Below are 23,155 nucleotides of genomic sequence, written 5' to 3'. Positions count from 1 at the left end.
TAAAAAAAACCAAAAAAACAAAACAAAACAAAACAAAACAAAACAAAAAAAAAAAAAAACAGGAAAAAAATTATTCTTGTAAAAACCTTTTGCCCTGCCAATCTAAGAAACTTTTTCCTTGGACAGACTCCAAATGCTGTTACAGTTGTGCATCACTGAGATTAATAGTGATGTAAAGGGAGTTGTGAATTTTATTACAAGAATGTACTGATGTATTGTCTAGGGGCAGCAATTAAGCACTGGCAAGTATTTCTATGTCCTAATTCCTGGTAACAAAAATTCAGAGAGCTTGAAACTAGTACTTGGGAAGAATATAAAGTTTGATACTATGCACTTATTTGACCTGGAAATCAGGAGTCCAGGACACAATTCTAAGTCCTCAGATGCACAACCAGTCTCTCCAACCACAGAACACCAAAGCTATTCCTGTGCACTTGAGTTTTACCTAGAAGAGAATCCTGCTGACATTAAAGTTCCTTTGCACAATTTGACACACCACTTTGATTTTGAAAATTCATTTTGCTGTCATTTCATCTATTACCCCAAAACTTCTTTGGGACTTAAGTCCTCTGCAAAAGCCAACCAGCTGGAAAAAGGATTTCTTATCTAGCCACAGCCACACATAGGCCTGCCGTGGCAGATGGCTTTTACAGGGCATATATACTCCTCACACTTCTCCAATAACATTTCTCTTTTCTGGCATCCACCTCCTCCTTCACTCATATTCCAATATCACTAGGCAGGGAACCAGGGAGGAGAAATAAGGACTACTGTCCTCTTAAAATTCATCGCATGTTACTCAGTAAATGAAGCATAAATACACCTCTCACTCAGGAACTTTTGAGGATTCCTCATGCTCTTCTGTAGATATCAGTGTGATCTGTAAGAACCTGGCTGGCACAAGAGTGGGGAGAGAGTCTGGGACATCAGAGATGCTGCACAAATCAGAGACATGCAGTGCTACTACCTGCTGCAAGACAGAGCACAGACAGCTTTTATGGGGCAGCACACAATATCCAGTATTTATTTTGTTTGTTTGGGATCATTAGCAGAGAAGTCAACATATCCCACACACGCCAGCTGTCGGGGCTACCTGGAGATGCTTCACTGAGCACAGAAGGGTAGAACTTCGAGATAAAAATGAGCCAGCCCAGGCCTTTTCAGAATAAAATTGTTTCCTACACAGACCCTGCCTACAGCTTCTGCAGTTTAATTTTAAAAGCCCTTGGGAGTAACAAAGTACCTGATATTCAGTTTACCTTTCTCTTTTTCTTAATTTCCTCTTGATGCTCCTAATTATATTACCATGTACCACAATAATTGGTGTTCACACATGGTCAACTCAGCTACAGCTGGTCAAATTTACCATGTCACACACCTAGCACAATTTGGGATTCTTAAAATTCCGGTTGTATTAGTTAAGCACTGCCTATAAACATGAAAATACAACTGCACTATTTTCCCAGTTCTTCTTTCTTCCAATAGTTTGTGCTGAAGAAAAGACAGGTTGTCAATTTGCATTTACCTGTTTCTACCTCTTCCCCCCAATGTCAATTAACTCAAACTACCACACATGCATTTAGACATTTTATCATAAGAGAAAATCCCAAAGAGTGGAGAGAAGCCTTCCACTCATATCCCAAACACCACACAAACCCCACCCTACATCCAGCCATCCAGGATAAACCTACAAGCAGTTTTGTTTGTGACACTAATAGCAGTAAGGTAAGAATAATAATGTATTTTATCAGGGAAAGAGCAGTTTGGAAATTTAGCAGAAACCCACATAAATATCTGCATTAACATCATGGCAATGCAATGTAAAATGAGCAACAACAATTCTATGGCACTAACAACTCCCTCACTATCAATATAATTGTTTCACAAATTCAGAGTATGATTGTGAGCTTCTGCAACATGTCTGCAATACAGGGAATTGCCAGCAACCCATTTTACCAGACCAAGGCCAAGTGATGTGACCAGAGTTATGGGGACAATCTCTATTAAAGCACAAATTAATCTCATGCTCACACCAAGCCACAGAAAATTTTCTCCTCTGAAAATTAAGTTACAGAATTCTTGTAAACTGTACAAAGTGATAGAATTTAAACAAATGACCACTTACACTCATACAAATACCTTGCCATCACACTACCAAGACATCACCTTTCTTTCTCCCTCTCTGATTAGCAAGAACAGAGTAATCTCCATTTTAGTTTGCCAAAGGACACAGCCCATGCCTGAGAGGTGCAGTCTGAGATAAGGTGTATTCCACCTACATCAGGACACAGGGAGTAACTAATGTAGGTTAACACAGCGATCTTTGCAGAAAATCTCTAAGCATGCTGACAAGAAAATGACTTTTGCCTGAGGCAAGCAGGTGGTTTGTGGGTCTCCATGATCCCTTCTTCATCTCTCCATATTTCCCTGTGAAAAGTGCTTCCTCCCTCGCAACAGCTGTACACAACAGGAGACCAGTTTAGAAATTCAGGGCATATCAAACCAGAGGAGCAAGGCCATGCTGATTTGGTGAGCACTGCATCTATTTTAGCACCATGCAAATTCACAAAATAGGTCATGATCTCACCCAGGTTGCACAGGTTTCTACAGACTCACAATCAGGCAGAAGAATCCCCAGGCAGAGAGCCCATGGCAGGGAAAGGTGCAGCATGACCCAGCACTATGGCCAAGGAAAAGCAGAAGGCACCAGAGGATAGATTTTCATCACCAGAAATGTGTTGGTCTTTTTGAGCAGTGAAAACAGCAGATAAAACTTAATTTTTTTTTACCATAAAAGGCCTTCATTGAACCAAAAATGAAAGCAAAAGATTATTAATGATTCAGCCCTGGGGGGTAATCTCCTTCTATGGTTTGGGTGTCCGTGCCCAGAAGAATCAATGTCCAGGCAAATTCCAGCACTCAAACATGATGATTATGTTCTTACACCACACACCACACCCCAGCAGTAAGAAGAAAGGACAAAATCCAAATTTAAAGGACTCTCTTCAGTGTCTATGACTACAGCTAAATAAACAATCCCACTAATCCAACACTTTTAGCACACTCATTCCTGTAGAACTGTTTGCACAGCTCAGGACTGCTCAGGTGCTGTTCAAGGGGATCTGAACACAGAGAAACCAATCCCTAATTTTAATTTTTCAAAATGCTTGAGAGATTATGTAACATTTAATAAACTACAATTTAGACTTAGTAATATACCATTCATATCTTTTACATAATCTGGCACATTTTTATTGTGCATGCAATATTCTTAATTTATTTCTTCATTAAGGATGGCAATTGATATTATACATTATTACAACAGAAATGTTCACCTATTTTTCCTCCATGCAAATGAGATTTCCAAACATTAAAGAAATTTGACATTTCTTTATAGATTCCTGATTACCAGTAGTCTTCATTGCCATTTGAATGTAGGGAGAACAAAAAAGGAAGAAACAAATTCACCTTATTGAACTGTATTAAAATTAAATTCAAGCTGTAAAACACAAATATATTTCAATTCCAGAGGGGAAAAGAAAAAAAAGCTGAGAGGCAGGATGAAATTTTTAAAAATCACGTAAGAAAAGAAGTAATAATTAATAAAAAAATAGCATTAATAGCCATACTGGCCTGTACTCATTGGCACAGGAAATACCTAAATCTGCACAGAATTGCACAGGTCATGATATAGTCCTCAGCCATACAGACTCTTCCTGGGAAATTGGGATGCCAGGGGAAAGCAGGATGGTTATTGGGAACACATGAAGGGAGGACAGCAGACCATGGAACTGCACAGTCCCCCCATGGTCACCCCAAGAGCAAGGTGGAACTGGGGGTTCCAATCCCCATTTTGTACAAGGATCCCAGACTTAAACAAGCAAAATGGTGCAAAGCAGATTTTGCTTCTTGATCTGCTCCAAGCTCAGTGAATCCCAAAGAGTTGGGCACCAGGCCAAGGTACAAATGTGTGTATCTCACGCAGTTCGGTATTTTCGGTGTTTCTGGGGTGGCAATACTGCTTTCAGCTACAGATTCTTCTTTAATACAGCATTTGCCAAACATTCTGGGCTTTGATTTATCAGAGATGATCTCACAGTTCTGCTGGGGTGGGTTCCTGTACTGTGGATGTTCCAGCCCACACAATGAAATTCCATTTTCATTTGAATCATCTGCATTTAAAGTTTTTTTTGTTTTCTCCTTCACTTCCCTAGAATTTGTCTCTACACAAGAGCACTTCCAAGTGTAAAGTTTGTTTTGGATGTCTCCAAAGTTCAGGGCTCCCCTGAACATTTAGGTTCAAGACATCTAATATGTCTTGATAAAAATGTTTTAGTAGGCTCAAATTCAAGCTTTTTCTAAAGGTTTGTTAGCCTTTGTGTTGGTCACTTCCTATTTTCAAAGCCCAGCCCACTCACCTGTATTTTTCATGTGCAGTTCAGACACCTTTCAACAGTGTTGCTTTTTTTCATATATGTTAGAGAAAAAAAGGCAATTTTAATTTTAAAATGCAATCTGTCCTTTGTGTAGAACTGGCAACAGCATGGATGTAAAGCTGAAATGATCAGACCACATGAACTTAATAATGTGGTGCTAGCAAGAACATTTAACTGATTTACAGTGCAGCTCAATGTATAATCAGTGTGCTATGAGTGAAGCTATAAGGAAGCCCATCAGTTCTTGGTGGGCTTTCTCAAGAGCTTTATTCACAAGCCTATTAATTAGCTTGGGTCCTTCAGTGTCCACCATTCAGATTTAAATCACTTGTTTCCTATTAGTTCATACTCTACACTGCAGGCCCATAAAATCAGGCATTAATAGTTCTATCAGCAGGGCTTTTGGAAGTCAACTTTAATCACCACAGGTAAAACCTTCTGAATTCTTGCAAACAAAAGGCATTAAAATACAAAAAATACAGAAATTCAGGGATGGTGTTAAACACTGGAGTACATTATGGTTAAATACCATAAATTTTATTCCTCTTAGTAGGAAAAAAATCGATATATTTTAAAAATGCCAGAAAACGGCATAATTTTTCAAGTAAATTCAGATTGTGAATAGATAAATTTAAGAGCTTTTCAAGTTCTTTAAATGTTCCATGTTTCATTATACACTTTCTAGACTTCATGATTGAGTTCACATGAAAAATGAGCCAGAGCATAGGACTAAAACTGACAGCAGTATGTACTGTGTCATATGCATAAAATAATTACATAAAATTAGATTTAATTATTTTTACTATTTAGTTATTCATTCAAAGTGAATGCTTCCATAGAAAAAGAATTATTGCATACTTATTGTCATGTTCCTCACTTATATTTGAGCATGGCTTTGATTTCATTGCAAACTAAGGACCTAAAGACTGTCAAAATCAGCTTCAACAAATGAAAAAAAAGCAAACAGGACAGGATTAAACAATATTTTAACAGTCACAAATCAAATGTTGTCTACACTCCTGCAGAATATAAACAGCTGTTTCCTGGCTTTTTAAAAACATATTATGATTTAACTCTCTTTAACAATTTGACAAATTAACTTTATAGCACTTTGAAATATTGCCAGCAAAGGAATCTGACAAGCAATGAAGAAAAAAATTGTCTCGGGACCATTTCAAATCATATTTGTTGTGCCACACAAACAACAAAATTTAGAATTTCACTTTTAAACTAGAGCTACCTCATCATCTGTGACCTGTGTTACCAAAACGAATGTCAGGGAACAGCAATCTTTCAGGTCACATCCAGGTCTGCCTGAGATCCACATTTCTTTCACTTACATTCCCTTGTCCAGTGTTTACCTGATGATTATTTTTTTCAGAAAAAAACATTACCACAATAGCAAAATCCTCTTTTTTGTCAGCCATGCTAACCCAAAAATATTAAAAATCAACAGCCTGGTCTCCTATCCCTCCACTACACATAAAAAGCCTGTCTAGGCATTAAACTATGCCAAGTAGTCATCAGACTGCAATTTAGAAATAAAATTTAATAACTGATGGTGTTAATAAGAACTTCCTTATTACATTAGATAAGAGTGAAAAATATAAACAAACTTCTCCCATGGTCTATATTATGGTATAAATTGCAGGGAAAACAACAATTCCTTGGATCAGCACTGTGCTAAAGACAGTAAACCTTACAGGTGAGAGGGAGGAAAATGCCTATTGCAATACCTCTGAATTACAGAGTGCTGCATTAAAACACACTGATGGGTAGCATTTAGGAAATGCTAAAAAGAGACAAACTGAAAGAAATAAAAATCCGTATTCTGCAATGAAACTTACTGCAGAATTCCACAGATGCCGACAGATAATTCTCTATCACAGTGTGGCAGGCTTGGGGCCAAAGGTAGAACTGCTAAAGACACTTTGAAGATTACACCAGACTTTCAGAATCTGAAATGAAAATACTTCACAGTAGTGACTACCATGAAAAGTTTGGTTGCATTTTGGAAACTGTGTATAAAAAAGCTTTGTAAAATAATGTACAGAAGTACTTTAATCTATTATTCCCCTTAAAGTCAATGACAAGCTGTTGAGAAAAGCCTGACAGTTTCATTCTAGCTAGAGTGTTATTAAGCAAAACACCCAGCAGATGTGGTAAATAAAAATCACATTTCAGTAGCTGACAAACCTCCCTTACACTGTGTACTAGAGCCACAGTTTTGCCTGTATATATATTTTGCTGTTTTCTTCCACATGTAATTGTAGTTCCTGTTCAGTAAGAGCTTTGAAAATCTGTAGAAGTCTTAGGAAGCATAAAATTATTAACTGGGTTGTCCTACTGGGGTTGAGGCTGAAGGGAACTCCATCTTTCCATATGCCACATCCTATAACAGCAGTTTGCAGTTCTCTATTTCAGTAATTGCTTTGTTCAGGAACACTGGGGAACAGTTGTACTGAACACACATCTATTTACAATATGTCAGTCAGAGCTACCCAATATAATAACATGAAGCTCCAGCAACATCCTTGCAAGACAATTCTTCTTAGTAAACACTCATGGATGGATTTTGGAGGCTGTCTCTCTTTGCAGTAAAGATCCAAAGCTACACCTACTATCACTGTTCACAGCAAATAAGATCTAGGACAGCTGATGTTCCTTTTTAGGTGACAGCATGAGCTCTGCTTTATGGCTCTGAAGTAGAAACCACAGACTTTGAATTAGTTCACATAATCACTTCCAAATGATTTCACTGCAGAAATCTACATGACACTGAGAAGATACTTCACTTGTCCTATTCAGGTGGAAGAACCCCGAAGCCTGCAGTAGTTTGTATATCATATCACAAGCTTTCCATCATCACCTTCCACCTTCAGCAAAATCATTTACTGTCTTTCACTCTAAAGGTTTATTAATTTGATCAAGGGCAAAGGATAGGTACTATGTTCCACCAGTTAATAAAGTTTATAAAGCACTAGGGAATGAGAATCATCACAGAAATGCAAGACTTAATCAGACCAGAACCCGCTGCTAATGCCAGAGAGATGTAAAACTCATTTAGAAATTAGAAGGGGTGGCTGAGCAAGCAGACAAAATTGAAAAGTTTTATTATGAGACACAGGTATAAAGACTTTTAACCTAAGTTAAAGTTAGGCTTTTTTTAAGGCTTAAAAAGAAAGTACTATGAAATGCACTACAGGTTAATAGTTGAAAAGTTAAAAGGATGTGCTGAACATAGGAATTTACAAACAGGAGAGTAGGAGGTTCCAGCAGAGAAAAAAATATTTGGAAAAATATTTAAACACTGCAGCTCTACCAACATTATATGCTATGAACTACAACAGAAGTGACAAAATTAGAGAGTTTAAAAAGAGCACTGCATGACCCAATGAAGATTCAAAAGCAACCTGCAAGCCAGTCTGAGCAGACCCATCAGAGGTGGGTTGTGTGCTCAGGGTGGTTCTGGAATACTTGTTGCATGCAGAGTTAATAACAACACGTATATAACATATATATATTCGTTTCCAAACAAAGCAGTGATATTCAAAAGGAACTAATGAATGAAAACACTAATTTTGCTGCACTCCAAGATAACTCCACTGGTTTGGGTATTGGGTGGGGTTTTTTGTAAATCCACTGGGAGGTGTAACAAGTGTTATTGCAGTGCCACCTAGTGCGAACAAGGCCTTGGAGTGAAGATGGTGAAATCTCTGCAGCCCAGAGCACCATCACTGCCTGCCCAGGAGGGAAAGCCTCTCCACTGGGGCCATGGTAGCTCCTTGCTAGGAGTTAAGGAATCTGGCTCAGACAGCACTTAGAAAAATACTTCCGTTCTCGCTCTTGGGGGAATTGTCACTCTGACAGTCAGTGTCACGCATTTAGCATTTTGAAGTATCTGCATTATGTGCTGGGCTACTTTTTCTCCACCATAGTCACTTGCTCCTCCCTCAGTTACACAACTGAGAAGAGCTTTGTGCTGACAAACAGAAAATGCTCTGAACAAGAGCAAAATAGAACTGTGATTTGCTGGAATGAGGAAAGGCTATGATCAGCTAACAAGTAATAGTCTGTAAAATGCTCACAGCAATTCCCAGTTCATACAGACTGGTGCTTGGGCACTGGCCAACTCTGTACCTGCAACTGCTCACAGAATATAGGAAGCCCCTTTCTCTCATGATACCTTAAATATTGACAGGTGGTCGATGCATCAGGTAACAAGCTGAGCAGAACAAAAAGAGAAGCAGTGCTTAACTTGCTTGTGTTGCTTTCGTTAAATTCTACAGAGAACCTCTTAGTCTTACCCTGTGGAGGTTTTGCATATTCTTTGAAGAGCAGATACAAATTCCAGCTTGTCACAAATCTACTTGAAAGCTGGGTTAGTTACTGTGGATGCTGGTGACCTTTGGCCATCTCAGTCAGATCCACAGGGCAACTCCACGAGGAAAGAGCCACTGCAGGATGCTGCCTTCGTTACAGAACTTTCTATTCCATCTTTTGTAGAGACAGAGTTGGGTCCAAAATGAGAATGTCTGTTCATAACTTTGCCATGGGAGTGACAAATAGTCATTAAATCTGCATTAGTTTCTGTGTGAAACCGGGAGACAAACAAGAAGTTCTAAGGCGCAGCTGCCATCCCAGCGTCAGAGCAGTTTTATTCATTTAACTTCCTTCAAAATTATACAGTCTTGTGTAAATTCTGTAGGCAACACAGAAAAGCATAAAAATTCCTATAAAAATTAGGAGAGAACTGCTTTGTGACACATGAGCTATTCCTGCTCCTCCACAGGGAAAAGCATCCAAAATACATGTCTTGAGCAAGGACAGGAGGTGCAACTGCACCAAGAGTGCAGTGGAAACACCAGCTCCTCTCAGGGCTGGGTGAACAAGTTTCACTCTGGTTGTACCCACTGCTGCTCACTTTTTGATGTCCCACCTCTGCAGCCTGAGAGATGCAGTGAATCCAACTTGCTCTACACCAAATGAGAAAATTCCTCTTGAAATCACAAACCACAAGCGAGGGGCTGCACACTTCTCTCCCCTCCTGCCTACACACAAACAAGCACACATACACACACCCACTTTATAAGAAAAGTAAATGATACAATTACCACCTTCCCAGCAGACACAGTGCATGCAAATTTTTATTCTATATTTATTTACCTCCTTAAGATCTTCATGAAATGATAACTCATAAAAATAATGTATTGGCCCAGCATGGTTTTGTTGGATAGTCTCAATGCCCAAAAGCCAAAATAAAGGAGAAGCCGTGATAGTTTGGATCTCTCTGATCCTGAGCTGGCCAGAGACTTGGTCAAACTACACTTGAAGCTATCCTTCCTGGATACATCCAACATTTTTGTTCTTCCCTACCTCCTTCTACTTAGATATTCTGTATACAGAAGTCCCATATAAATCCCAACCCCTTTGTTTTGCCATTTATGGCTCCCTAGAGTCATATTATAATAGCTTTGATTAAAATACAAACCAAGTGAGTAATTGCAGGCTTTTTAATTTTACAATGTCAGTTTGTCATTGTAATGGATATGTTGGAACATGAAAGTCTCTTAATGAATTAAAGGAAATGCATATTTAGAAGGACTTAAAACTGCCTATGACCAGCAACCTCATATACTCACACAAAAATAAGAGAGGGAGAACAACTTTTCCTGTCAGTGATGCAAACCCCCAATAAAAATTATGAACTGTATGTCCTCCTGACTGCAACACTCAAAGTGCCCTGTGCCTTCATTGGATATTATTAGGCAGAACTCTTGTACTTATTTTGAACAGGGTCTTCCATCTATATATATCCATAATGACGAAAAAAAAGTTATTTTTACAACAGAATTGAATAGAAAATAAAAAGGGGAGGGCTTAGTTAATATAGTTTATCCCCTCCAAGCTCTAACATCTCATCTTACAAGTAATAATCCTTACATTTCAGGAATGTTTGTTTCCAGGAAGCAGATGTTTGTTTTCTCTTTTTGTGTTGTTCATCATTCAGTTCAGAATTTTGTTCATCATTTTGTGCACTTCACAAAAGACACAGTGAGAAGCATATTGTAGTGAAACTGCTGGAAGATGATTTTTATTGTAAAGATCTAATGAGTAGATCTAATGACACTTGGACCACCCCTCTGAAAAGCAGAGTAAACACAAGTATCAACCTGCTCCCACCCCATCTCTGAATCTACCAGTGTTTGAAAGCACCAATAGGTAACATCAGACCTACAGTGTCACTGCTGCAGTCATGCCACAGAGTATTTATGCAGCATTGTCAGTATTGCTATTATTTATCACGTAACATGTACCAGATTAAACTGAATTTTTTAACAGAACACCACTTTTTCCTCCCACTTTATGCATGAAAATTACATGCACAAGTGTGAACACTAAGTGGCAAATGCAAAACTTAACACAAATTTTATTACTTTCAGGCATTTCTGGGCATTGGAAAAGGAAAGGAGCTTAAAAATAATAATAAAAAAAATTAAACACCCCCTCCTTAAAAAAAAAACCCAAAACAAACAAAACAAAAAACAAACCATAAACAAATTGGTTTTCCACATATTTCAGAGCTACCAAGGCAGGAGCAGACCTTTCTTCATGGCCCGTTGCTCCCCTCCCAGTGTCCCCTGGCATATATGCAGACTCATTTCTCTGTTTGGTGGTGTCTGCTTTACATGGCAAAGCAATTTCTGCAGCTGAAAAAGGCAGAAGATAACACCACACTAAGCTGTTTAATGCAGCTCTGGCTCCTGCCTAGACTTCACTGGCAATGTGTCAAGTTGTACCGTCAGAATGACTCAGGTTTTTTCCCAATTTGAACTTAAATCCTCAGACGTGACAAGCACCTGAAATTCGTAATGACTAGAAAGTGGGAAGCAGTCAGTAACTTCTATTAGTAACTTCTATTCCAGCCCTGAGATCATAAGCTCACTCCACACTCTAAGGATTTTAATAGCTTTGCCTTAGCATTTATGCACTGGCCTTTTAGGAAAGCATTTTCCATGTCTGAGAGATGCAGCTCTGGTTGGACCTGGGCAAACAGACAGGGAGGCTGACACTGGATTTGGAAAGAGGAGGTACACGTTCATATTCTGCCCCTTCTTTCCACAGGGCTCCTCCCACACCCACTGAGCAACTCCTAGATGATGTCCATTCTCCACCTTTCTACCCCCATCCCAAACCCTTCTTTTTGGACATGTGGCTCTTTAACAGTGTCAACAGCACTCCACTGAGCCCCCAAGTTTGGCTGAAATTGCTGTTTACTCACTGATGTCTGCTCTGAAGAGGACTCCAATGCAGCAAGCTCTTGTGTACCCATTTGATGTGAAGTGTGGATAGGGTCATACAATCATACTATTGCCTCACTCATGGAGACTGATGTGAGCTAGATTTTTGTCCACAGAAATGCCCACGTCCACACCCCTTACACCAATCACTCTGAGCAAAACTATTCAATATCCTCTCTGTTAAACTGAGCCCTTCACAACCACTGATTTTATAATTCTTGCAAAAATATCTCAGTTCCCCAATCATGTTTATTTGGTAAACAATTTCTAATACATGAAGGAAATAAATCTACTTTAACAAATTTACCTCCCTTTACTTGACTATGGTTTCTGCTCAAAATCAGCCCTTTCCCAAAAGCAGTATGGGTCTGGTAAGTGTCAAATTGACTCTGCTTCCCTTTTTTAGCAAAGGGATGTATGTTACAAAATAAAAATGCAAGCCATTGTTCCTCCTGCTTGCTATTTACTGCTCAGATACTGAAAATCTCTTTATGAATAACAAGAATTGATGTTCTTGTCAGCAGCAACAATATTTACAGAACGTCTGTTACGTTAAAGATGGAATTGAAAGTAAAGATGATTCCATTAGAGACATTGAAACATGCAGACTATCTCGCCCTTGCAAAGACTTCTCACCTTTTGTCAAGATGTTTTGCTTAATATTCATAAATCTTTTGCATTTGATGTTGACTATTTAAATCAGTTATTACCTGTCAAAGTGGGTTTTCTCTGCAAACATTTGTGATATCAGAAAGAAATAAACAGCAAGTATTATAAGCATAACAAAAACCTCAGGTATTTCATAAGCCACAGGAATTTTCCAGCATTTAGTTAAGGATGTTCCATGTGAGAAACACAGTGAAAATGTTCTGAAAGGCAAATACAGAACTAATAGAGCTCATTTGATTCCCTGAAGTCTTTCAGTGTACCTAAGGAACTCCTGAAGGCCCCAACAGCAGGAGAGTTTAGTGCCAAACACTATTGTGACAATTGGCATAGAGCTGCTTGTACAGCGAACTACAAAGGTTGCATCAATACCAGAGAGCACAAGAGGAAATTTCTTCTGAATAAATGTATCTCCATGACTTTCAAGCTGGTGGAACTATGATGTTAATTCTTTTCCAATATTCTCTTTAAAAAAAATTCCTTTAAGTAATTCCATAACACATGAAAGGAGAAGAGTGATACATTCAGCACATACTTCTCAGGGCGGATAGAAAATTATCACATTTTATTATTTACCTGGAGATCAATAAATGCACTTCCAGCCCGTTTTACACCCCTACAGCCATTGAAAGCACAACCAAAACTCACAACTCATAAAATCCAAATTAAATTTCTTCTTTTTTTTCCATACACAGGAGCATAATGCACCAAAACATACCACAAAAGCACCCCAGTGAGAATCTAGATTGCTTTTTAGATGCTTTTTGACCAAGGGAGCAGGGGAGAGAATTCCAGAGCCAGAGACTCAGAGCAGTGCATTTTGTCAGCAGTGCTCTCTCCTCTCTCTAGGAGAAACCAATACCCTTCCCAAAGGAAGGTATTTGAGGAGATTGCCTTGCATAAACTCACCGTAGAGAAAAAGCAGTGGAAAACAGACCTTTTAACACAAGTATTTTGAAATTATGAACTTGCTGACATAGATCAGTTAACAGAATTTACACAGTAGAAGTTAACAAAATATATCCCTGGGTGAGCAACTCCCTCCGCTCCAAGATATCTCAGCCAAGTTACAGTGTAATGAGAAAAAGAAACTGATTAGGAAAAAAAAACAAACAAAAAGCAACAACGACAAAAAACCCAACCAAACAAAACAGAACCCACAACAACAACAAACCAACCCAAAACCAAACAGAAAGAACAAAACAGAACACCTGGACAAAGACGAAAAGTGCAGTTATTATTTGTCCACACTACATTTCATCCAGAAAAAAATCCCTGCAATTTCAAAAGACTGCTGCAAATTAAAAAAGAAAAAAAAAATCCTAATGATGTTCAATATATGCAGTAGGGGTCATGCATGAACAAAGAGATGATGCTTTTAACAGGTTTTTCTGTTACAGTTACACTCAAAGCAGACAATTATGCAAATAAAAAGAAGGAAAACTCTGTAGAAAAAAATACTTCTCTCTCACAGGAATGAAAATGAAAACAGCATTAATCATATGCCTCTAGAGAATCTGGTATTAAGCACTACTAGTGACAAAAGATACAAAACAATAATTTAAATGTATTTCAACTGTCATATACTCCCATTAATATTCTTTTCTCTCAAATTTTTTGCATCTCTCATTTCTTTCCTCAGTGAGATAGGAAAAAACCTCATGAGGAGGGATGGAAGGCAAAGAAAGCAAATCAAATGGAATTCCAACAGGTAGGTAAAAAACAACCCATGCTTCCAGCCAAGACAACTTTTATAATGGATTTATATTACTGCATAACTGAAGTACTGTGCCATGATTTTGGACAGATTTGCTGAGGAGTACATTCCCAAAGCCAAACAGAAAATGCACAGTTACCCAGACAATAAGAAACAGATCTAATTTCTCCATAATAATTAAGCTGTCATTCTACAAATGCAAAAATTTGTATTTTTTTGGTGAAGGCATATATTTTTTTTAAGCATGCCTCTAAAATTCATTCTTTTCAGCAAACAATTTACAAAACTGGCATCAGCAGACTCACACATCTCATGGCAATACTTGGTAAATGGGACTGATGCCCAAGACACTCTCCCCTTTGGTTGAGAGGAAGAATGTCATTTTCTTCTAACTGCACAGTGAAACCATGCACAAGTCAATAGAAGGATCCCTGCAAGAAACCAGAGAGCAATAGCAGAAAAATCATGATACTTTTTTAATAACAAATCTGAAGTAGAGCCAAACTTCCCTTAATTAGAGAGATAATTAAAATACCACCCACAGGTGAAGGTTCAAAGCCACTTTTGCATGAAACAGTTGATAAAAATACTCCAGTCAAAATGCCATTCTGTTTGTAGCAGCACTTTGGACAGTGCTGTTATGGAATTTTCCCTTTCAATTCGTCAGGTAAGGCGGTGTGTCTCAGAATCAGGTCAGGTATCACACATTCTCTTGCCATCAGCAACGCACATCTGTGGACACAGCTGGACATGCTGATCAGGAGGATTCATCCTTCAGACCGAGTCCAGCCCTTGTTCACATCCCACCTTGGAATCCCTCAGTATCTCACCCCTTTCACTGTATCCATGTGGATACACGTGACTGAACCTTCTGTCTCCTTCACACCCTGCTCTGCAAAGGGGAACCATCTCCCTTTCATGTGCTGCTCCCTGGCCCTTGTTCTTCAATTAATACAATGGCCTTGCTCAAAACTCACCTCCAATCCCCAGGGACCAGGAACCTGTGCAGAGACGTGTATTTGGAAAGGAGGGTTTCTGTCACTTTTCATACAATCCAAGTAAAAACTGGACATTATCTAAAAACAGTTCTTGCAACAGAGAACACAACCATTAATTTAGGAATACATTTCCGCTTTATGAAACCCAATATCTGCTTCATAAAAACATGATTCCCCTCCTACCAAGCTGCTGACCGATATATTCTGTTTCTTATCACTGAAACTCATGATCACGCTGTGTTTTCATGTTGAGATGAAAATTGGAAAATAGGTATACAGGTTTATTCTGTCATCTTGACAGTCTGGTTTTTCCTTGTGATGTTTTAATCCGCTTTCCGCACTTTCAACATTAACCACTTCTGACAAACTTTCCCTCACCCATGAAGATAACATCCTCATAAATGACCTCACACTTTGTCTGAGGCCTGGAACATGAACTTATTTCCTTTTATCACTTTGTACTAAAAAGGAAGAAAATGAATCACTATTAAAAAGGGCTTTCCTCCCCTCCTTTTTAATTCTCCTTAGGAATAAGGGTTTCTTTTCCTTTTATCTTTTCCTTCTGAACTACAGGTACAGTCCTATTATATCACTTGCTGGTGCCTTTAAGCATACTAACTCAGCTCAAATGCATTCCTTAAATCAATGAAAATGAATGAAATTAGTGCCTGCAGGCAAAATAAATAAAATGTACAATAATGCAGGTCTTACATGTTTTCCTCTGTGCATAAACATTAATAGTCTGTGCCCAGCGTTAAAATAAACAATTTTGTACCACTAAAATTAAATACCCATATTTTCAATTTCTTATGTTTCTTTGTAAAAGTTAAGATTTTTTGAATGTCAGTATTCCATAAAAAAAGGGTTTTCCTACAGAAGAAAAGTTTTCTATTTTCCTACAGAGAAAAGTAAGGTAGAGGATTCTCATTTATGTTTTAAAGAATCATGCTACTTAATAAAATACTGGTTTTCTAGGACCTAAAAGTGATTTGCTTTCTTTACCCAATGAACAAAACAAAATCTGTGGAAAAAGCAAACCCTGTTGTTTCACACATAAGCAAGAAGTTTGTACACATCCTGGTCTCTGCTTGGAATGTGACTAAGGATTTGAATTTCTGATATAGTTATCCAAAAGAAGCAAGGCTGAGCACACATACATATTTCAAATGAGACAGTGAATATTCAGTAACATTGTCATGTCTGATTTTCCTAGATAAAACTGGGATTTGCATCAGTTCTTATTGCTAAGTGTTCAGCATCACCTCCAACATCCTTGCTTACAGGTTCTGAAATATGTGTTATGAACCTTTCCCAGCTGAGCCACAACTTAGAAAACCCACCTTGATTCAAAATAAAGGTCAAACACCATTAGAAATTCCTTAGAAGTCAGACAAATAAATTGTAGAAATTAGCTTTTTGACAACTACTATTTCCATAACATCAACAATCTAATCTGTGTGATAGCCATAAATCCAACAGGAACTAATTATTTTAGGAAGCAATAAGGCTGCTTTAGTGCCATGAGTGGCACGGACTCACTAGGTCTACATCAGGCAGCAGTCCCAGGGGATGCTCCACTGTTCTCTCTCTCTTCTTCCAAATTATCTAAAGGAAAAGGGGTTTAAGCATCTGCCAGAACTAATTTATCCTTTGAAAAATAAGGAAAGATAGAGAACACAGGACAAAAATAATAATAAAAAAATCTTTCAGACTTGCTTTCCTTTGCTCCTTTCTGCCTAAGACTACTCAATTACCCTATTTAGCCCCAGCCACTAAGCACTTCACAATTTCTCATGGATTAACAAGGCACATTTCAGATCAGACATGGAGGTAAAACAGTTTGCCCATGGAGTTCTCAAACTCCAGCCTAATGCCACAACCAACAGCCCATCCCCTGGCTTCACAACAAGAACCCAGAGCATTTTTCAGATGTCCATTTAAGTTTCATTTTAGCACAGCTCATGTTACCTACAAGAGACCTCCTCTCCTGGGAGTGTGGGCAATCTCCTCACTGTCAAGCTGAGTCAGTGGGCGGCCCCAGGTGAAAGCTCACACCTGGAAGACCTCAATAGAACAGAAAAAACCCCAGTGTTTCTGGTCAGCTATTTTTGAAATTTTGGTGGTGTCAGTCTTTTCAGAGACCTGTGGAAGCATCTACTAAGTTCAGACGATGTCACATACAGAGAATGAGTGAGCAATCTTTTTTTCCTAAGATTTGAAACAGACTAAAAAGAAAAATTACTTCCTCTTATTTTTTAATTAGAATTGCCAGCCCCATCAGCAGGTGGAAGGACACTGCCTGCAGGAGCTTTTTTGTTGGCTAAAAACTTGGTTTATATCATCAGCATGGTAATTAGTGAGCTCTTTGCTATTAAAAGGAACTCATTACTGCTATATTTTGCTGATTGATCCATACTCATGAAGTAATTTAAAAATGTAAAAAGCATTTTTGTGAACCACTTAAAATCTTCAATACAACTATTGAGAAAATGTAATTGACGGTTGTCTTTGACTAAACTCCAATCTATAATTCTTTAGCCATTCAAGCAAATCTATGTGGAACTGGGAAATTAAAATAATTACCTGAAGTCATACATAGTTCTCTGTTACTTGTCAGAATTCTTTTGCAAGGGATGGGACCTTTTGTATCAAGATTCTGGGATATTATCACAGCAGATCTTGCAATGAAAAAAAGCCACCAAGTCCCTACACAACTATTTGTAGAGTCTCTGGATTGCCCTGGATGACTCACAACTTCCAGCAATGCTTCTCTTTGTCCTGAGGACTCCTGGGAGACTTGTCCTGCCCATCAAGTCCTATTTGTCACATGGAGACACGACGTTCTGAGGAGCAGTTCAAAAAGAAAACCACCTTTACTCAAAACTAATGATTAGCATGGATATGAAACTGTTGTAGGATGAGTTATTTTCAGCTTTGGACTCTCTGCCAGGTTTTCTCATGTTTCAAAAAGAACTGATAAATTATCCGACAATTTCTAATATTGAAATGCAAAGAGGAGGGAGAAGAATGAGGGAGAGGTGACAAGAGGGTGGACACATGTCAAGTGTCCAAAGAATTTCCCTTATTCAGGGAAATCTCGAGTGAAATTCTGCCTCCAATTAAGTCAACATACAACTCAGTGAGCTCAATAGTGCCAGGATTTCATCCTTGACCCACTGCCTTGAACTCCATCCTTTAGTGCTTCTAATAAATGGTCTGCTCCTTTCCTCCTGACCAGCTCAGGTGCCACTTCATTTCCAAGCTGGCTGTGGCTCTGAGGCTGACACTGTTCTTTCAGGCATTAAAAAAGAATTGCCATGGCAATCCAATCTGGTATTTATAGGTTCCACTACAATGCCAAATTATTTTACAAACTGAAAGGACATCACTAGTAACTGAAACCGATACTTCTTTTGACAGGGATCATAAGTAACTATGGCTGGCCCAATTCACTGTGTTGAAGGAAAAAGCAGACTTCAGTGAGAGCTGGGTCTGGCCCTAACATCAGGCAGCATGGTCACACAGTGCCTGCAACAGGAAGGGAACACAGATTTCAGCTCAGACACCCATGAGAATCAAGGTGTGTCACTGTCCTGAAGGGACAGGGACAATCTGATCATGTACTTCTGTGTGAATTTGATGAGCACTTGAGGTGGAAAAGTGATTTGCACTTTGCTCCCACAGACAGCCTTTCCTGCCAGCATTAACACTGCTGATGTGCTGCTTCAGAGCAATTCCTTTAAGGTGATAAATTTCAGTACTTAAAGGTCTATTTCCCTATTCCATTCCTTCCTGTTTCCATATTTTGAAGAGGAAAGGATTATGCTATTTCAGCCACCGCTCTTGTTTTATTAGTGCATTAAGTATTTTTAGGCTCTTTTTTCCTTCCACAAAAGTAAGTGCTTATAACATTCATTTTACTTTAAGAAATTTATTCTTGCTTTCAAGCTGCGGAAACAACTCTTACTGAATATTATTTTTATCTTTCTTGGAGATGGATGATTTATTTTTAATTGCTTCTTTAGGTCAGGAAGCTGCTTACCAGTATGCTTTCTTTTACTGTGTTCATTAATTTAAGCTTTTTAAAAAAGCAATATGTCAAATCACTTTTTTCTTCTGGAAAGGGAAGACATGGTAGATAGAGAGATCAATTATTAAGCAGCATTAACCAAAAGTAAAAGAAAAATACCCAAGAAGCATCTTAAATAGTCGAGTGCTCTGGAGTGAATGAATTTATACCAGATTATACTTTTCCAAAAGAAGCTCTCCTAGGAAGTTAAAGCAGAGGGAGATGGAGGTCTAAATCCTCAGAGCTATTGAGGTCCTTTGGTTTTATTTCTCGACACAAAACAAAAATCCCACTTAAAATTAAAAAAATAAAGAAGAAAAAAAAGGAAAAGTAAACAAGAAAAGAGAAAGAATGATCTCCAAGGTTACATAAATATGTACATGAAAACAAAGACTGCAGCCAGCTCTTCCAAATATTGAACTCCAGTTAATCCAAATCCAGATGTCCATCCCTTCAAAGCTAGTAAATTAATATATTTATAGAAGTACAGGATCCTATCCAGCAAATAAATTGTATCATCTACAGAACTCACTAGATGCAAGTAAATTTACACTTTGTTATTTCCTGCACTTTAATTTAACAAATATGAACAGAAAAAGTACATGTGAAATCCCTTGAAAAAAATCACTGCTTCTCAAGCCCACATATTTATTACACAGATCATAGAGGAGAGCTCATAAACATCCATAAACCGATTTATAGCCTGTTCTGCTAAGAAGCAATGTATTGAAAAACAGCCAGTTCAGAACTGCCTTGAAAATGGGATTCAGTGATCCTGTATTCACTATGTTTTATGTAAAGCATAAAAATAGCTTTGAACTCTAACTAATATTACTTTTGTCTCTTCATTCTGTATTCAGGAAAGTAAATTTGGACATGATACTATAACTATCACACTGCGTTGAGCTTTCTGCCAGAGAACAAAATCAGTATATAGACAAAAGATCATCTGTTTCTATAAATAAATAAATAAAAGTTAGTATAATGAAGAACAAATGGGAATTAAGCTCTCCTAAGAGATAAATTCTAACTTTGTATAACTAATATTTAAAACCAGGTATACTAACACCAGTAAACTGAGAGGAGCCAGACAACAACCCACATGCCCTGTGAGGAGTTCCCTGGTGCCACCCACAGCTCTGTGCCCAGGCTCAGGCAGGGAATGGTCCACAGAGGAGCCTGTCCCCAACAGCAGATCCTGCAGTGTGTCAGACACCCAAGAAAAGAGTCCACAAATCACGATGGAACTTTCTTTGATGATCATCTTTCACTGTGAAGAACAGCATCAAACCTAGAAATGCAGCCACCTTGAATCCTGGGATATGCTGCTGAGATATGCTTGGTCATCATTTCTGTTTCCCCAAGATCTGCTTCAGATCAGATCCCTGGAATCCTATGGTTTGGCAGTCATCATCTGTCTATTATTATTTCCTGTTTCAACATGTTTTAAAAACTGAAGTAATGGGGGTTTGCTTCTTTGAACCAAGGACAAGGCTGTTATGGAATCGGGGTGACTCCATTTTAACAAGGTAATCAGAATATATTGCTTTATTTTCCTTTCCATCTCAGTCAGTTTAATGTCATAGGTAGTTTCTGTATTTTTCTAAGAAATCTGGTCAAGTATATTCTACAGGATCCATGGGTTTATTCCAATTTGTCAGTATATCTTCTATTCCCCTCAGCCTATCTTGTTTTCCCTGGTTTAACTGTTTGTCTAATAATAGGTAAGTCCTTTCCTAAGACAATGGCACCCATGGACCTTCATCACTGCATGAACCAAACTTCTGAACATGAACCACTCTGGCAAACCCATGGGCTCAGGCCTGTACTAATCCTTCTGTGACCTATTCATTGCTAGAGGCAGCACCAGGAAAGAAAGGGGATAAGGCCAGAAACCGAGATCAAGTGACAGAGAAAAGGGAAATCAGAAGCTACAGCAGCATCGTGGATCTGTGCAAGAAAAGGCAAAGCTGAGAGCACATGAAGTGCATTTTCCTGGAACCACTCTTTCCAAGAATCGAAAGCACAGAGTGAGACCACAAGAGGAAGGTCAGCTGAAGAGCCCTGCTTCTGTGGGAACAACAAGCAGGTCATTCTGAAGATCTTAGGGAGAAGTACATCAATCCAGCTGATAAAAGGAAATTAAGGAAAAAGTCAGCCAATGAGAAGTTTTCTGTAAGTTTGCAAAAAGGAAGTAACCAGAACAAAAAAAAAAAAAAAAAAATTGAAAAAATGGCTTCTCCCCTAAGCATCACATTGACTTTGTGCCAGCGGTCTTGTTTTTTTTTAATAACTAATTTATTACTCCAGACTACAGTGGTTTTTACTACCAAACGAGTCTACACTGTCAGCTGAACTGATTTCCTCTTTTTATCAAAGAGCTTTTATCTCAGGGGCCTGACTTTGTGGGCAGAAGTCAATCTGTACCAACACGCTGAGTGTCAGAACTGTCCCCAGTGAGGCTGAGAAATCAGCACTAAGTGACCACTGGGAGCTGTGGCTTACTTTGGGGATGTATTCTAATGGGGCACTGTGGTCAATCTTCCTGCACAGACAAACCCGAGCAAAACATTTCAACGAGGCTGTTAAAGAACCAAACACAATCACCCTGTTCACACTTTTAAAAGCTTCTCTGCTTATAGTGTCCCTAAAGTGAAATTCTGAAAACAAAAAGCAGCATTTTAGAATCCCCAGTTTTTCCTGTAACCAACATCCTTTCACATACTTGCTATGTCTGGCAAAATACTGGATAAAGTGAGCCCAGATAGAATACAACAGATCTTTTTTACTCTGAAGTATTATTTACTTTAAATTTAGATAATAAATAAATTATTGCTAGCTCTGCTACACTATGTTCACACTGTTCTTTTCACGCTATTCTTGACAATAAAGAAGGTACTGCTATTTTTTTCAAGATCTTATATGTGCCCCACATAAGCTAATGATGACAAAGGAACCAATCTGTTTGGGATTAGTGGATCTGAGAGCTCTGACCTTACAGTGCTTTCATTCTGGGCTGAAAGCTGCCTGCCAACATTCCTCTGAGTCCTCTGGCACCTCTTTATGCTCTTAATTTTCAGGGCAGGTAGCAATATATTCCTTTTGAAATGTGACACAGCTTGTACCATCTACTTTTTGAGATACCCTTGCAACAGTAGTAACTCCTCTCATTACCCTGCATAAAACTCATGAAAAATGGGCTCATGATCAATTACTAACATTTCCCTTATATCATATTATCCATTTTACACCTCAAGGCAGTTTCCAAGTCTTGTTTCAAGAAAGCCAGCAACTTTTTGCATGGAAGGGCCATAATGTAGAATCAGTAAGTGCCTCAGTGAAGGACATTTTGGAAACTGGAGCCTTTTATAATGTATTATCTTTTATCTTTTCAGACTTCAGTACACAAGTGAAAATTTCAGATTCCTTGTTTTCACACAATGCATCTTCACAACACCACGACATATTTTATCACTGTTCAGCATAATTGCAATAACTGAAGTAAAATAAGAAAGAAAAATGAAGAACCTGTAGCAGTATACATAGAAAAGAGAACTAATATGAATGGAAAGGCAGTATCAGCCCTCCTTATCCTAGCTAGTACAATTAATATTTGTTACTAATAATTTATATCTCAGTAAGACATACATAGACATACACTGGCAGCAATGCAGGTTCCAAGAACATAGGACAAAATTATATATGTGCATTTACATAAACACTGTAAAATTCACCCCTTTTCACCTTCCTTCTCAGATAACCCCACATCAACATCATTAAACCAATCCATATCCCTGCTGGGAGAAAACCAAAATGCTTCTGTAATTAGGCATTTCCTTTGAATGAGCTTTAAATCGTAATCTACATTTTTATTCACATTACCATTCTTTGCTAAATATACGTTTCAATAACTGAAATCAGTGTATTTGCTCTTGATTGTGCTGTTCAACTCAGAGTAATTGTTTAAC

General features: G+C 38.3%; 1 protein-coding gene across 8 annotated transcripts in view; it reads right to left on the bottom strand.

The window, feature by feature from the left end:
* The window catches only part of VSTM2B (V-set and transmembrane domain containing 2B), a 362,287-nt gene that overhangs the window by 202,551 nt on the left and 136,581 nt on the right, over window positions 1-23,155 (bottom strand). The window contains exon 2 of one of the 8 annotated variants that reach the window (XM_051805917.1): window positions 15,098-15,208. The exons of the other annotated variants lie outside the window; for them this stretch is intronic. The gene's annotated coding sequence lies outside the window, so the exon portion shown is untranslated. The remainder of the gene's footprint in view (window positions 1-15,097; window positions 15,209-23,155) is intronic. 8 annotated transcript variants of the gene reach the window in all.

This window comes from Manacus candei, unplaced genomic scaffold (genome assembly GCF_025592945.1).
Source record: "Manacus candei isolate 608988 ecotype Guabito, Panama unplaced genomic scaffold, ASM2559294v1 h1tg000065l, whole genome shotgun sequence".
NCBI classification, from domain to species: domain Eukaryota; kingdom Metazoa; phylum Chordata; class Aves; order Passeriformes; family Pipridae; genus Manacus; species Manacus candei.
The sequence above is the reverse complement of the archived record's forward strand: the minus strand, read 5'-3'. Positions and strand labels throughout refer to the sequence as shown.